Below are 18,274 nucleotides of genomic sequence, written 5' to 3'. Positions count from 1 at the left end.
ACGGAGTCAGGGAGGGGAGTCACTCTGGAGGTCACTCCCATGTGTTACGTAGACATCCCGTTTTAGTTTCCAGTGTACTGGAATAGCTAGAAGGAAACGCCCGAAACCGCCGAACCACAACCCAGCAGCCCCGACTCCCGAAGATGACCGTATAACTATAAAGCTTACACAGTGTGACCATGTGCTTGTGAAAATCCTGTGGCTCTCACTCCCTTTATCCAGTGTATGGACAGATGAGCAGAAAAATGGAGACAAAAAGTAAATGAATAACAGGGGTGGATGGGATGTTCTGGGTGTTCTTTTTAACATCATTTCTTCTTCTTTTTTTTTTTGAAGTAATGAAAATGTTCAAAATTTGATTGCGGTAATGAATGCACAACTATACGATGGCACTGCGAACAACTGGCTGCACACTTTGGATGGTTATATGGTATGTGAATATATCTCAACAAAATTGAAAAAATAGCCAGTGGCTTATGCTTTTCATATCTACTTTAAAGTATTTCTATTTATTGTTCATATATTAAGATTATTAATCATGATGTTTCTTTTTTTTTTTTTTTTTTTTTTAAATCATCATTTTATTGAGATATATTCACACACCACGCAGTCATACAAAACAAATTGTACTTTCGATTGTCCACAGTACCACCACACAGCCGCACATCCATCACCCAAACCAATCCCCGACACCTTCATTAGCACACACACAAAAATAACAAGAATAATAATTAGAGTGAAAAAGAGCAATTGAAGTAAAAAAGAACACTGGGTACCTTTGTCTGTCTGTTTCCCTCCCCTACTTTTCTACACATCCATCCACAAACTAGACAAAGTGGTGTTTGGTCCTTATGGCTTTCCCAATCCCATTGTCACCCCTCATAAGCTACATTTTTATACAACTGTCCTCGAGACTCATGGGCTCCGGGCCGTAGTTCGACAGCCCCAGGCATCCACCACCAGCTACCCCAATTCTCCAGAACCCAAAAAGGGCCGTCTAAAGTGTGCACAAGAGTGCCCACCAGAGTGACCCCTCGGCTCCCTTTGGAATCTCTCCGCCACTGAAGCTTATTCCATTTCCCTTCACATCCCCCCTTTGGCCAAGAAGATGCTCTCCGTCCCACGGTGCCAGGTCTACATTCCTCCCCGGGAGTCACACCCCACGCCGCCAGGGAGATTCACCTCCCCGGGTGTCCGATCCCACGTAGGGGGGAGGGCAGCGACTTCACCTTTCAAGTTGGCTTAGCCAGAGAGAGAGGGCCACATCCGAGCAACAAAGAGGCACTCAGGAGGAGACTCCTAGGCACAAATACAGGGAGGCCTAGCCTCCCCCCTGCAGCAACCGTCTTCCCAAGGGCAAAACCTATGGTAGAGGGCTCAACCCACCAAACCACCAGTCCCCTATGTCTGTGGTCATGTTAGCAACCATGGAGGTGGGGTAGGCGAATACCCCTGCATTCTCCACAGGCTCCTCAAGGGGGCACTACATCTTTTTTTTTTTTTTTTTTTCCCCTTGTTTGTCTTTTTTTCTTTTTCTTTTTTTTTTTTTTTTTTTTTTAACTTTCCCTTCTTTTTTCAAATCACCTGTATGAAAAAAAAAGTTAAAAAGAAAACAAACATACAATAAAAGAGCATTTCAAAGAGACCATAGCAAGGGAGTAAGAAAAAGACAACTAACCTAAGATAACTGCTTAACTTCCAACATGTTCCTACTTTACCCCAAGAAAGTTACATAATATAACAACATTTCAGTGAACTTGTTCCTACTACAACCATCAGAAATTAACAGACCATAGTCATTTCTGGGCATCCCCAGAACGTTAAATAGCTTATCTGTTCTTCCTGGATTATTGTTCCCCCTTCCTTAATTGCTCTCTACTGCTAGTTCCCCTACATTCTACATTATAAACCATTTGTTTTACATTTTTCAAAGTTCACATTAGTGGTAGCATATAATATTTCTCTTTTTGTGCCTGGCTTATTTCGCTCAGCATTATGTCCTCAAGGTTCATCCATGTTGTCATATGTTTCACCAGATCGTTCCTTCTTACTGCCGCGTAGTATTCCATCGTGTGTATATACCACATTTTATTTATCCACTCATCTGTTGAAGGACATTTGGGTTGTTTCCATCTCTTGGCAATTGTGAATAATGCTGCTATGAACATTGGCGTGCAGATATCTGTTCGTGTCACTGCTTTCCGATCTTCCGGGTATATACCGAGGAGTGCAATCGCTGGATCGAATGGTAGCTCTATATCTAGTTTTCTAAGGAACTGCCAGACTGACTTCCAGAGTGGCTGAACCATTATACAGTCCCACCAACAATGAATAAGAGTTCCAATTTCTCCACATCCCCTCCAGCATTTCTAGTTTCCTGTTTGTTTAATGGCAGCCATTCTAACCGGTGTTAGATGGTATCTCATTGTGGTCTTAATTTGCATCTCTCTAATAGCTAGTGAAGCTGAACATTTTTTCATGTGTTTCTTGGTCATTTGTATTTCCTCTTCAGAGAACTGTCTTTTCATATCTTTTGCCCATTTTATAATTGGGCTGTCTGTACTATTGTCATTGAGTTGTAGGATTTCTTTGTATATGCAAGATATCAGTCTTTTGTCAGATACATGGTTTCCAAAAATTTTTTCCCATTGAGTTGGCTGCCTCTTTACCTTTTTGAGAAATTCCTTTGAGGTGCAGAAACTTCTAAGCTTGAGGAGTTCCCATTTATCTATTTTCTCTTTTGTTGCTTGTGCTTTGGGTGTAAAGTCTAGGAAGTGGCCTCCTAATACAAGGTCTTGAAGATGTTTTCCTACATTATCTTCTAGGAGTTTTATGGTACTTTCTTTTATATTGAGATCTTTGGTCCATTTTGAGTTAATTTTTGTGTAGGGGGTGAGGTAGGGGTCCTCTTTCATTCTTTTGGATATGGATATCCAACTCTCCCAGCCCCATTTGTTGAAAAGACCATTATGGCTCAGTTCGGTGACTTTGGGGGCCTTATCAAAGATCAGTCGGCCATAGATCTGAGGGTCTATCTCTGAATTCTCAATTCGATTCCATTGATCTATATGTCTATCTTTGTGCCAGTACCATGCTGTTTTGGCAACTGTGGCTTTATAATAAGCTTCAAAGTCAGGGAGTGTAAGTCCTCCCACTTCGTTTTTCTTTTTTAGAGTGTCTTTAGCAATTCGAGGCATCTTCCCTTTCCAAATAAATTTGATAACTAGCTTTTCCAAGTCTGCAAAGTAGGTTGTTGGAATTTTGATTGGGATTGCATTGAATCTGTAGATGAGTTTGGGTAGAATTGACATCTTAATGACATTTAGCCTTCCTATCCATGAACATGGAATATTTTTCCATCTTTTAAGGTCCCCTTCTATTTCTTTTAGTAGAGTTATGTAGTTTTCTTTGTATAGGTCTTTTACATCTTTGGTTAAGTTTATTCCTAGGTACTTGATTTTTTTAGTTGCTATTGAAAATGGTATCTTTTTCTTGAGTGTCTCTTCAGTTTGTTCATTTCTAGCATATAGAAACATTACTGACTTATGTGCATTAATCTTGTATCCCGCTACTTTGCTAAATTTGTTTATTAGCTCTAGTAGGTGTATCGTTGATTTCTCAGGGTTTTCTAGATATAAGATCATATCGTCTGCAAACAATGACAGTTTTACTTCTTCTTTTCCAATTTGGATGCCTTTTATTTCTTTGTCTTGCCGGATTGCCCTGGCTAGCACTTCCAGCACAATGTTGAATAACAGTGGTGACAGCGGGCATCCTTGTCTTGTTCCTGATCTTAGAGGGAAGGCTTTCAGTCTCTCACCATTGAGTACTATGCTGGCTGTGGGTTTTTCATATATGCTCTTTATCATGTTGAGGAAGTTTCCTTCAATTCCTACCTTTTGAAGTGTTTTTATCAAAAAGGGATGTTGGATTTTGTCAAATGCTTTTTCAGCATCTATTGAGATGATCAATTGATTTTTCCCTTTCGAGTTTTTAATGTGTTGTAATACATTGATTGTTTTTCTGATGTTGAACCATCCTTGCATGCCTGGAATGAACCCCACTTGGTCATGGTGTATGATTTTTTTAATGTGTCTTTGGATTCGATTTGCAAGTATTTTGTTGAGGATTTTTGCATCTATATTCATTAGGGAGATTGGCCGGTAGTTTTCCTTTTTTGTAGCATCTTTGCCTGGTTTTGGTATTAGATTGATGTTAGCTTCATAAAATGAGTTAGGTAGTGTTCCATTTTTTTCAATGTTTTGAAAGAGTTTGAGTAAGATTGGTGTCAGTTCTTTCTGGAAAGTTTGGTAGAATTCCCCTGTGAAGCCATCTGGCCCTGGGCATTTATTTGTGGGAAGATTTTTGATGACTGATTGGATCTCTTTGCTTGTGATGGGTTGGTTGAGGTCTTCTATTTCTTCTCTGGTCAGTCTAGGTTGTTCATATGTTTCCAGGAAATTGTCCATTTCTTCTACATTATCCAGTTTGTTGCCATACAGTTGTTCATAATATCCTCTTATAATTTTTTTAATTTCTTCAGGATCTGCAGTTATGTCACCTTTTTCATTCATTATTTTGTTTATATGGGTCTTCTCTCTTTTTGATTTTGTCAGTCTAGCTAGGGGCTTGTCAATCTTGTTGATCTTCTCAAAGAACCAACTTTTGGTGATATTTATCCTTTCTATTGTTTTTTTGTTCTCTATGTCATTTATTTCTGCTTTAATCCTTGTTATTTCTTTTCTTCTACTCGGTTTAGGATTGGTTTGCTGTTCATTTTCTAGCTTCTTCAGTTGATCCATTAGTTCTTTGATTTTGGCTCTTTCTTCCTTTTTAATATATGCGTTTAGTGCTATAAATTTCCCCCTTAGCACTGCTTTTGCTGCATCCCATAGGTTTTGGTATGTTGTGTTCTCATTTTCATTCGTCTCTATATATTTAGCAATTTCTCTTGCTATTTCTTCTTTAACCCACTGATTGTTTAGGAGTGTGTTGTTTAACCTCCAGGTATTTGTGAATTTTCTAAGTCTCTGATGGTTATTGACTTCTAATTGTATTCCATTGTGGTCAGAGAATGTGCTTTGAATGATTTCAATCTTTTTAAAATTATTGAGGCTTGTTTTATGTCCCAGCATATGATCTATTCTGGAGAAAGTTCCGTGAGCACTAGAAAAGTATGTGTATCCTGGTGATTTGGGATGTAATGTCCTGTAGATGTCTGTTAAATCTAATTCATTTATCAGATTGTTTAGGTTTTCAATTTCCTTATTGGTCTTCTGTCTGGTTGATCTATCTATAGGAGAGAGTGATGTGTTGAAGTCTCCCACAATTATTGTGGAAACATCAATTGCTTCCTTTAGTTTTGCCAATGTTTCTCTCATGTATTTTGTGGCACCTTGATTGGGTGCATAGACATTTACGATTGTTATTTCTTCTTGCTGAATTGCCCCTTTTATTAGTATGTAGTGGCCTTCTTTGTCTCTCAAAACATCCCTGCATTTGAAGTCTATTTTATCTGAGATTAATATTGCTACACCTGCTTTCTTTTGGCTGTAGCTTGCATGAAATATTTTTTTCCATCCTTTCACTTTCAATTTCTTTGTGTCCCTGTGTCTAAGATGAGTCTCTTGTATGCAACATATTGATGGTTCATTTTTTTTGATCCATTCTGCGAATCTATATCTTTTAATTGGGGAGTTTAATCCATTTACATTCAACGTTAAAACCGTGAAGGCATTTCTTGAATCGGCCATCTTATCCTTTGGATTATGTTTGCCATATTTTTCCCTCTCTCTATTAATATCCTTTATTGTACCCATACCGAATCTCTTTAGTACTGAACCTTTCTCCAAGTCTCTCTGTCCTGTCTTTGTTTCTCTGTCTGTAGGGCTCCCTTTAGTATCTCCAGTAGGGCAGGTCTCTTGTTAGCAAATTCTCTCAGCATTTCTTTGTCTGTGAAAAATTTAAGCTCTCCCTCAAATTTGAAGGAGAGCTTTGCTGGATAAAGTATTCTTGGCTGGAAATTCCTCTCTCTCAGAATTTTAAATATATCGTGCCATTGCCTTCTCGCCTCCATGGTGGCTGCTGAGTAGTCACTACTTAGTCTTATGCTGTTTCCTTTATATGTGGTGAATTGCTTTTCTCTTGCTGCTTTCAGAACTTGCTCCTTCTCTTCTATGTTTGACAGTGTGATCAGTATATGTCTCGGAGTGGGTTTTTTTGGATTTATTCTATTTGGAGTTCGCTGAGCATTTATGATTTGTGTATTTATGTTGTTTAGAAGATTTGGGAAGTTTTCCCCAACAATTTCTTTGAATACTCTTCCTAGACCTTTACCCTTTTCTTCCCCTTCTGGGACACCAATGAGTCTTATATTCGGACGCTTCATATTATCTATCATATCCCTGAGGTCCATTTTGAGTTTTTCAATTTTTTTCCCCATTCTTTCTTTTATGCTTTCATTTTCCATTCTGTCATCTTCCAGGTCACTGATTCGTTGTTCAACTTCCTCTAGTCTTGTACTATGAGTGTCCAGAATCTTTTTAATTTGGTCAACAGTTTCTTTAATTTCCATAAGATCATCCATTTTTTTATTTAGTCTTGCAATGTCTTCTTTATGCTCTTCTAGGGTCTTCTTGATTTCCTTCATATCCCGTACTAGGGTCTCATTGTTCATCTTTAGTTCTTTGAGTAGCTGCTCTAGGTGTGTCTCTTCTGGTCTTTTGATTTGGGTGCTTGGGCTTGGGTTATCCATATCGTCTGGTTTTTTCATATGCTTTATAATTTTCTGTTGTTTTTGGCCTCGTGGCATTTGCTGTCCTTGATAGGGTTCTTTTAGGGTTTGTAGACCAGTTGAAGTCCTTATCTCTAATTTATCAGATCTACAGCTTCGTGGAGTACACTTTCTCTAACTAACCAGCAGGTGGCGTCCACGAGCCACCTGTTCTCCACAAGCCAGATCTCCCCTGCTTAGCCTTTTTGGTGAGTGGGGGAGTGAGTCTTGTGGGGCCCAATTGGTGTCCCAAGCTTGCGTGTGTAGTTGGTGTTGCCTGCCCTGTATGTGGGGCGTGTTTCTGGGCAGTCGGGGAGGGGGGGTGGCCCTAACAATCAAATCTCCCTGATGATCCTAGAGTTTTAAAGCTACTGCAATAGTCTAATCCTTCAGTTCAGTCCTGCCACAGTTTGTCTCTGCCACTGACCCACAAGTCTTTGGTATTGGCGTATGGCTCCTGAGACTTGCAAGTGGGCCCCTCTTCCAGGCTGTGCACCCCGGGTCCTCTGTTGAGGGATGACTGTGCTATGTCACAGGTGAGTGCCGTCCCCCCAGGGCAGTTCTGGGCTGCTGGGCTGTGTTGGGAGGCTCCCAGTCTGCTCAAATGATGGCTGAATGGGGCTCTGTTAATTCACACTGCTCCCCCTTCCCAGCTCTGGGACATTCAGCTGAGGTTGCAGGGAAGGCTAATGTCCACGCCCAGTTTTGTGGTGTGTGCCTGTTATTTGAAGCACTTCCGTCACACTGGGTTGTCTGGGGCAGCTCTGGGCTATGGGGCTGGCGATGGGCAGGAGTGTTTCCTGTCCACCAGGATGGTGGCTGTGAGCGGACACCCCCCTTTTCTTGGGAAGTTGTGTTGTTTAGTGAATTTTCTCAGCCACTGGATTATTGCCTTTTGTCTCAGAGCTCTCTTATTTCTGCTCTTGACTTGACGTGCCCAAATTTCAATTCTTTGAAGCTTTCTGTATTGAGAGATTTCGGTGATCTCAGCAGTTCCACGTTTTCATGAGTGTTGTATGAAGTATGCCCAAAGACAGATTGCTCTGTGGTGTCCAGTCCACGCAGTTCCTGGCTTTTTACCTACTTTCCTGGAGGAGTAACAGGTTCCAATTTGATAATCTTCACTGCAGCCAACTCTCCTGTATGTACATTTCTGGCCTGAGAGGGCGGCCCCGCTCTTTGTTAAGTGCAGAGCCCCAGACCAAACCTTCTTCCTCGCCGGCGCCCGCGCCCTCCTCTCAATTCACTTTCAATCACAATATTTGGCATTTGTTAATTCCATGGATTTTACTCTTTTGCTATTTTACTGATCCTTAATAAAAGCATGCAGATACACTTACGTGTACTTGTGTATGTGTTTATATAAGCATACCTACTATATAATACTATGTAAGTGTCTAAGTATGGCAAAGATGAAATATTCCTAATCATCAATCAATAAGCATGCATTCTGTGATTTTTTTTAAACTTGTGATTACCTTTCTAAATTAGATGTACACACAAAATTTAATGACATATTTAACAGCTCATTCTCGCCTTATTTAACAATTACAATAATATGCATTAGATTTAAAATATATGAAATTCTGCACTTGTTGGCAAACATCTTCTGTTGTTTGAATGGTACAATGAGTTTGAAAAAATTGGTTGGACATAACTTAGTTTCCTTCAGGCTTGTGACAATCTGAAAGGGGAGCAATGATAATTAAAAGATAATAAAAGAGAAATTTTAACTTCCTTTATAATGTACTTTGATGAAGCCCAATAAGGGAAAGATATTATATCAGGTAAGTTCTGGAAACACCTGATTTACAACGTGTTTTGTATGCCCTGGAATGTGGATCAGAACTCAGAAACTTCATGCAAGTTTTCTTCCTCTTCTTTTTTTTATTTTAATTTGTCATTGAGATGCTGGGTAAAATCACAAAATTGGGAGAAATCTATCAAATCCAAATGGTTCATTTAATTTCTGACAATATTTCTCACAGTTTCAGTGAACTATGCAGAGAAAGAACCTTGATTAGCAAGCGTCATTAATCATTTAGGGGAAAGGAAGAGGGCTTTTCATTTTCAATGAGCAGAAACACAGTGGCAAATGAAGGCAAAGCCAGTGGATGATGAGTAATGTACTTATCTCCTGAAATAAAGCCTGATTTGGAAAAATTTGTGATTCCAGTGGCATTCATTTATGATTATTGAAGTCATTTATTCTTGTGGCACTCAAGTAACTTATTTGTCACAATGTTTTGGGGCTGCTTTCTAATTTATCCTTTACTATGTGTTTATTTTCTCTTTTGAAAGAGAACATGGTTCTTTCTAATCTACAAGCACATTCAGTGGAAATTGTGAATATTCTGTCTCTCTGAAGGACCCTTCAGAGGTAATTCAGCTTCCCTGCCACCAGAGGCCACAGAAAATCATCAGAGTCATTGTATGAAAGGTGACAAAACCAGCTCACTTAAAGGGAAAGGAAAACAAATGCTAGTCAAATGAAATACTAGGTTTAGCCTTTGATTGATGGGGTTTAGAATGTAAATGAACACAGAAGTGAAGATAGACTACGTGGTTCCTGAAAAATTTTAGTGCACTGTCACTAAAAGGGACTTGAATTTTGTTTTAGTCATGATCCAGTCATGAGACAGAAAACACATATTAAATAGAATGGGGAAAGTTTAATGAAAGTAATTATTAAGTAACAACAGGGGATTTAAGGGTAAAGATAACTCTAAAACATTCACGAATTGGGGACATAGGAAACAGTTACTACCTCTAGTACTGGGACAGAGTACTTGTTCTGGTTTGCTAAAGCTGCTGAAATGCAAAATACCAGAAATGGATTGGCTTTGACAATGGGGTTTATTAGTTCCCAAATTTACAGTTCTAAGGCCATGGAAATCTCCCAATTAAGGCATCAGTAGGACGATATCTTCTCTGAAGAAAGGCCGATGGCATCTGGGGTTCCTCTGTCACATGGGAAAGTACATAGCTGGTGTCTGCTGGGCCTCTCCCAGAGTTAGCGTCTCGTTTCCATTGCTTTCTCCAAAATGTCTTTTCTCTCTCACCTCCTGTGCATCCTTGCTTGTTTCTCCCAGGGTGTTTCTCTCCTTAAGCATCTTGGGGTCCTCTCTTAGCCTCTCCAGAGCAAACTGGATTTCATCTCTTAGCTTCTCTCTTTGTTCTGGTTTCAACAGCTGTCTTCAAAATGTCTCTGGGTGTTTTCTTTCTAAATGTCTTTGAGCTCTCTTCAAAATGTCTCTGCCTTTTATCCTCTCATAGAGGATGCCAGTAAAAGATGATTAAGACCCCACCTTGAATGGGCTGGGTCACATTTTCATGAAAATAATTTAGTCAAAAGATCCCACCCAAAAATTGGATGGGTGGGATCTTTTGGAAACAACCTAAATAAAGTTTCCCCTCCACAACAGGTCTGCCTCTGCAAGAGTGGATTACAAGAACATAGTCTTTTATGAGGTACCTAACAGGTTCAAAACAGCATAGGACCCAAGGAAGAAACACATTTGAAAAATGTTTCCCACTCTTCTTGTTGGAGAGAAGGTGACTTCACCCCTAAACGGTGGAAAAGTTGGCTGAGGTGCTGCATGCCGGGTCTAGTGAGCAGGAAACTGCCTGCTGGGATGCTGGTGAAAGCCCCTGGAAAGCTGCCTGTAAGAGCAACACTGAAACACACTGCCGATGAAACTCATTTTCAGGTGAATGCAAATGGCATTCTGCACATCAGCCAAGTGGTGAGGAAACAAGAAAAAGAAAGTACAAGTTTCTGACCAAGAAGAGAAGTTGCTTCCTCCTGCAGTGTTCCTTAGGTGCCATCTACTAATAAAGCTTAACATTGCTGCAACTGCAAAGAAGAAATGTCTACAGGGTCCAGCTTGAGCATCAAAAAGCAGGATGAAGAAGGGTGCATTTGGAGGTGAGGGGATATAAGTTAATAACTGGTACAATATTGAAGTATGAGAATACATTCACATATGTTTGAACATATATGCATGTAAGTACACCCCACAGACTCTGTACAAAATATTTCAAATATTTAAATTATTTAAAATTATTAGGATTATCAGTTCTATAGAAGAGTAAGAACAATACCTGATCAAAAACTATAATCTCATTTCTTTAGCAAATACTGACTGGGTAACATATGTATTTACTTCATGTTGTCTGAATGTGTAGGAGTCAAATATACCTTCCTAAACCATCTTCAGTGTTCCCTATTTTGGAAAATCTTGCCAACACTCGTGAAGTTGAGGAAAGCAATACACTAGAAAGCATACTTGAAATGTAGACTTATTCAATTCCAATATTAAATCAACTAACAAATACTGTGAATTAGAAAAAGAAAACTACATATTTCTCTAATCATTCTTTTCTGTCTCCACTAATACAAACACAATCTCTTTCCTAGAAAATTGCAGTAGTTTCTCAAGTGATTGTCTATTCAGACATCACCCTACTTCCACACATTCTTGTTTCCTTTTTTGGAAGATATTTTAAAATAGTGAAATATCTTCCAAAAGTGCATATTGTCTATGTGTATGCTACAAAACATAATAAAATGAACCTACTATGTATTAGAACAACACCAATTCCACTGAAAGACTCTGAATAACTCACCCAACCTTGTCTTCATCCCTCTAACACCACCCCTGCCAGAGGAAACCACTTTTCTGAATGGTGTCTTAATAATGAGCAATAAAGTGTTTCATTGCATGCTTTAAAATTTTACATAAATGGTATCATGGAATGTGCTCTATCATTCTATGAATATTTCTTTTTCTATTCACTTCAACTAGGGTTTTATTGATGAAACTAGCTTTAAAGGATCTTCATGGCCATGGTGTTCTATTTGTGACTGTTCCATGATTTACAACTCCATTTTACTATTGATAGACCTTTGGATTGTTACTAGTTTCTTCTTGTTAAAAATATCCATTAAAATTTTTGTTAAAAATAAAAATAATTGCTGTTATGAATATCTTGCATGCAGGCTCTGTGGGATAAACAGTGGATCACAGATTCAGCACATATTTGATCAGTGGTGTATGGGAGTTCCCACTGCTTTAAACTTGCTAATATTAAGTGTCTCAGAATTTTTTATTTTTTGTTAATCTGGTAGCTGTGACAAGGTAATTTATTTTGGATTCATTCTGCATTGCTTTACTTACTAATCAAACCTTTCCATATGTTTAACGGCAATTTAGATTTCTTCTTTTGTGAATAGCCTGCTAAAATCTTTTGCCCATTTAAAAATGTGAATCTCCATTGGTTTCTTACTTATTTGTTGGAATCATTTTTATATTCTGGAAATGAATTTTTTGTCAGTTAAATATATTTCAAATGTCTTTTCCCATTAAATGGCTTTTCTTTACATTCTCTTAATGCTGCACTTTACTGAGCAGATATATGTAATTTGTAGTCAATTTTGCCAAATTTTCTTTTGTGTCCTTTATGCTTTTTCATAGCTTATTTAAGAAATTCTATAACATCAGGAATTCATGAAAAAAATTCTTCTGTAGTTTCTTCTAAAAGTTTAGACACTTTGCTTTTCTCAGGTCTTTTGAGCTTGTGTCTTGCTTGGAGCTTGTGCAGTAACTTTCAAAATTATCCCACTATGTTCATACGTTTGCTGTCCAGAAGAGGATTTTTTTCCCCCTTCCTTCCCTGGGAGTACTGGGCTGATCTTTCTGTTTCTATACAGTTTTTCCTCCCCAGCAGCTGTGGTTTGGTCAGCTACACTCTCATGTTTGGATGACCCTTCCACGCCACCTTTCAGACTTGAGCCCACGCTTCCTGTCAGTGGCTTTGCACCCCAATTCTGTGCAGCTTTTATCCCTCTTGCAACTTCCAGGAAGGGGATCCCAGGGGGATTCTCTTCTACTTGGAGCCAGATGGAGTCAATGCCCAAAGAAACCCAATATTTTCATTTAGCTGCTCCAGTAATTAAGAGTCCAGGCTTGGAGTGTGCACAGCTTGCCAAAATTTCTACTGCAGATCACTCTGGCTTCAGGGTCCTGCTTTGAATGTGCATGTGTAGGCCGTGGAAGTCTTGCTGTGGATCTGTATGGCTTTGGGTCCCTGTGTTTGAATGTGCATGGGTTGCTAAACTGCTGACATGGCTGGATCTGTAGTCAAAGGCCATGCAGAAGGTGCTCAGGCCTGGTTGCTGCCACTGTAAGACATATAAGCTGGGAAGATCTGAGCGTTTGAGAGGGGTCCAGACTAGTAAATTTGTACTTCTGTTCCCTTACCATTTGTAGGTGTTTTTTGTTGTTGCTTCAGCATTCCTTGTGACATTCCCCAGTCTCAGTTGTCCAATAGAGTTCCAAGAAAGTTGAATCTGCCCTTTCATTTAGCTGTCTATAAGGGGGGAACATTCATGGGGAAGCTTTGCACCAGCATCTTGATGATGTCATTAGGGATTGTTTTAAAATTGTGAGTTCAGGTTCCATGGAACGTTACCTATAGTAGCATTTTGCAAACTGGATTTTAAATGTGATCTTCCAGAGTGGAAGTGTGAACACTTCTGGAAACCAGGGGAGAGTAACAACCCAAATTTCAATTTGGGCTTTGGGTAGTATGAATTTCTGTCCCCAACTTGAGTGATCCTCTGGGAATAATTTTCTTTTCTTTCTGCATTCCAGATCCAAAATCAAGAGAGGTGAGTATCTCTCAAATATATCCCAAGGTAGTAGATTAGTTCTAATTCACCTTCCAGGGTCCTTGCTTTATATATAGGGTTTCCAATGATCCCCCAGCCTACTTGGATAAATTGACCTGTGCATGGATCTCTACAACTCAACCTTGGGACCCTAGGGATTGACCTATGCTTTTGAGCCTAAATAAGGCCCTAAATTTTTCATTTGCACCTTCTTATTTCAAGGTCAGGAGTAGGTTTCTTACTTTCCCATGGGCTCATATATGCTTTAAAAAGTTTTAAGTAATTATCAAGCAATTTTGTTTGCCTGACCCAGGAGGATATTACTGTGGATATCTAGTTTGTCATCTCAGTAGACATAAAATTCTGTGTGCCACCCCCAAGCAGCTCTTGTGAGCCTATGAAGATGAAAATCTGATATATGATGTGAGTCCCTTCCTTAAAACCCCTCACATCCTCCAGCCCTTCCGTAGCTTGCCTCCCACCCACATCACCTTCTTCAACTTTAATCATGGTTCTTTCATGCTTTCTTTATTCCAACCACCCTGGCCTTCTATCAGTTCCTTGATTGTGACTTGATTTCTATTACCTCAGGGCCTTTGCAGATGCTTTTACTCAATGTGATCCTTTTCTCCCTTTATTAATCTGAAAGTCACCTATTCCCTCTTCAGAGTTCATTGTATTTGTAATTGAACATTTCTTCAAAGAGTTCAATACCTCTGCCAAACCTCACTCCAAATAAGACCAGATCGCCTGTTACGTAATGATGTCATTCTCTGTTCTTCATCCTTACAGCATTTATTACAAATATCTTAAGTATTTGAGTACTTAGGTCATTAATTGAATGCCTACTCATTTAGAAAATTTTCTTCAGGAGGGGCAGGGTCTATGTTTGCATTTTCTTTGATGTATTTCTACCACCTTGCTCAATATTTTGCAAATGGTTGTAAGTGAATAAATATTTTTAAATAGATGAATGAATGAAATTGTTGCATGGGAAATGCTGTGTTAACAAGTAAAACCATTTCTTCACTGAAGATCTTCCATGTGAACTTTAATATGCTGTTGAATATCTTTAGTCACTGAAACTTAACATAATAAAACTATGCAAGATCTTTATGTAAAATTTATAAAACTTTACTGAAACAAAAAAAATTACTCATGTTTATTTTATTTTGTATTCATAACAGAATATATACATAGTTGGAACCTTGTGCAGGGATCATTAACTTCTGAATTCAAGTTAAACCAACACCAAATGTCATGTAAAGTGACAGAGATCATGTCATGAGTGAGTCAATATAGTGATAAACAAGAGAAGGGATTGAAGCATGAAGAGAATTGGGAATTTCACAGTGTGCAAATCAACCACGTGATCATAGTACTTACTCTAGCAGTTGTCTTTCGTGGAATGACAAAGATACATATAATTATCCACCTTATTTAATCCTTCAAAGTGTTTAGGTATTTTCTTTACTCTTTTATTTCTTAAAAAGAAGTCAGTCTTTTCATTTTTCTCTAGAAAAGATTACACTATACCTAAACTATTTTTGTATATGTGTATGTATATGCATGCATTTCTGTGTTTTTTTAAAAAACACCCTGAAACAAGGTTTTACTGTCTCTTTAATGTATGTATTTCGTTGTCTCATGAGTATTGGTGAAAAAGTACTCATGTAATTTATGAAAATTCTTGATGTATGGTAAATCATTTTTTTTCCTAATTTAGGACAATAATCCCTTAATGTTCACAGTTAAATTGTTTATACATGACATAAAGTCATGATAAAAAATAGGTATATATTTTGGTATCTCATTCTTCTATGGGTCAGAGAATTTCAGATCCTATAGCTTGTCCTTCTTGTTTAATTCTGTTCATCAAATACTTTTTGAAGACATCTTCTGTAACATAGTGCTACTTTCTGTAGAAAAACACTAAATAAATTACAGTCCTTGTCTTAATTGAAACAAATAGTCTTCAAAGAAGTATGAACAAATCTCCAAATCACAAGAAAGATAACGTGGCTTACCATGAGGTTGGTTGTCATAGAAATCTTTGTAGTCATACTGGGAAATCATTGCATTATTTTTCATGACTTTGTACATGGGTTCAGATTCAAGCATCTCATGGAAGACAGTGTATATGGGGTACATATGTGTAATTTATTTGGATCCAGGAATGGGAGTAGGACCCAAGTGACTTCATGTGTGTTCTTAATTTCACTTCTCACCATACTCTGCAGTAGAGACAATATTTCCAAAAAAGCAATCTAAGGATCAGAGTTATTACAAAACATGGCTGACATTATGTTATTCAAAGGTCAAAAAGCCAGGCCTGTCCCATTACTGAAAACATGCTTTCTTTCCCCTTTCTCCTGCAATGTTTCTCAGCTATTAAGACTATGAAATAAGATTATTCACATGAAGCATTTTGTATGGGACTTGACATATTTTGAGTGCCCAACAAATGTTAATTATTTTTGTTGTTGTATATTGTGTTGCTATAAAATCAGTATATTCTAAGCAAAGAGAAATAATAATGAGTCAGCAAGGTCACCATTACTAGTTGGTTTTATAATTAGTGTTTCTTACAGTGTGTGTTTTACCTAGAGCATTATTTCTCAAAATTTAAGGGGCATACAAAAATCATCTGGGGATTTTCTTAAAATGTAGATTCTGATTTAGTAAGTCAGGTTCAGACTAAAGACACTGCTCTTTTAATAAAGTTCCAAGATGAGGCTGATGCTGCTGGTTCTTGGACCACACTTCATGCATTTATTTAAAATGCAATTGCTCTGCCATCATTATCAAATTAGAATACTTGGATGTGAGGCTTGGGAATCTACACTATTCATACCATCCCTAGTGTTCCGGTTTGCTAATACTACCATTTTGCAAAACACTGGAAATGGATTGGCTTTTATAAAGGGGGTTTATTTGGTTACAAAGTTACAGTCTTAAGGCCATAAAGTGTCCAAGGTAAGGCATCAACAATAGGGTACTTTCACTGGAGAAAGGCCATTGGCATCCAGAAAACCTCTGTTAACTGGGAAGGCACATGGCTGGTGTCTGCTTGCTCCCAGGTTGTGTTTCAAAATGGCATTCTCCAAAATGTCAGCTTCAGCTTTCAACAGCCATCTTCAAAATGTCTCTCTAAGGTGCTCTCCAAAATGTCACTCACAGCTGCTCTTTTATATGGCACCAGTGATTTAATTAAGACCCACCCTGAATGGGTGGGGTAACACCTCCATGGAAATTGTCCAAGCAAAGGTCTTGCCCACAGTTGATTGAGTTACATCTCCATGGAAACACTCAATCAATAGGTTCCAACCTAATCATCATTAATATGTCTGCCCCCACAAGATTGCATCTAAGAACATGGTGTTTTGGGAGACATAATACATTCAAACCAGCACATCTAGGTTATTCTTTTGCAAGCTAAACTTTAAGAACTATTTGGGTGATCTAAGGCACAATCATTTCTGTCATTCTGTGCCGTTTTGAGAGAACAGAAATGTTAGCATTTATACACATATACTGGTAAGTTTCAATTTAATTTATTGGAAGATTTTTCTAAGCTTTTTTGTAATTCTTTTATAGTAAGATTTTGAAAATCAAAGGTTAATGTATTAGGAGCCAGTTTGGAATGCTGCAGCATCTTCTGATTTATGTTGTTTTTGCTCAGTGTTAGGAGTTAGGCTCCTAAATTTTTCCCTGTTCCTTCATATTTTATCTTCATCCCTTAGGGAAATAATTCCATGAGGAGATGGGGTATAAATGACTGGAGTTATTTCAGCCTTCTCCCCTGAGGTGAAAAGCAAAGTGTTTGAAGAAATCAGAAACACAGTGGTGTGTGCGTGTGAGTAATATTTAGGAATTAGGCTGATGAAGCACCAATATTTAGTGGGAAATGATCACATGAATGTCCCTGGGGAGTTTCACAAAGGGAATACAAGCCGAGATATCTAGGGAGAATAGCAGAGACATACAAATCCTTAGACATTCAAACACATATCACAAAAGGACAGAATACAGAAGCATGTTCATGAGCTCTAAAGGATTATTTGTGTATCTAAACACATCTCCAGGGAACTGTTTTAAGAACTATTTGGGCACAATTATTTCAGCTAATATTTACTAACTGAGACCTTACATGTGCCATGTGCTGGACAACAGAAGAAGGAAGATGAATAGATACAATTCTTGCCCTCATGATACTTGCAATCTAGCAGAAAAGAACACTGTGAACTAATGGAAAATTGAAAATAGGCATTCCTGGTAGGAGGACAGTAAGTCTAAAATTTTTAAAGTAAAAATAAAAATAAAATAATAAAATAACTTTTCCAGGCCATTTTAAAAAAGTTAATGTGGAAAACCTTTGTCCATAAAAACTTTTAATAGTATACAAAAAGGGGAAACCAAATATCCAAAAACAGGTGAATGAAAAAAATGAATTGTGGTATATTCATACAATGGACCACTACTTAGTAATAAAAAGAATCAAAAACTGATAATGCAAAACATAGATGAGTCTCAAAACCGTTATGTTGAGAGAAAGAAGCCAGATATAAAATAGGGCATATAATATGTTTCAATTTATATAAAATTTAAGAGCAGGTAAAACTAAACTATGGTGTTAGAAAATAGAATGCTGAATACTGGTCATTTATGGGAATGGATAGTGACTTTAGGGAGCACAAAGAATTTTCTAGGGTAATGGAAGCATTTTGTATCTTGATCACAATGTTGCTTAACTAGTATATACACTGACTAAAATTCATTTGTGATTTATATATTTCACTATATGTAAATTTTATCTTAAGAAATGAAAA

This window comes from Choloepus didactylus, chromosome 1 (assembly GCF_015220235.1).
Source record: "Choloepus didactylus isolate mChoDid1 chromosome 1, mChoDid1.pri, whole genome shotgun sequence".
NCBI lineage: Eukaryota > Metazoa > Chordata > Mammalia > Pilosa > Megalonychidae > Choloepus > Choloepus didactylus.
Note: the sequence above shows the minus strand (reverse complement) of the source record.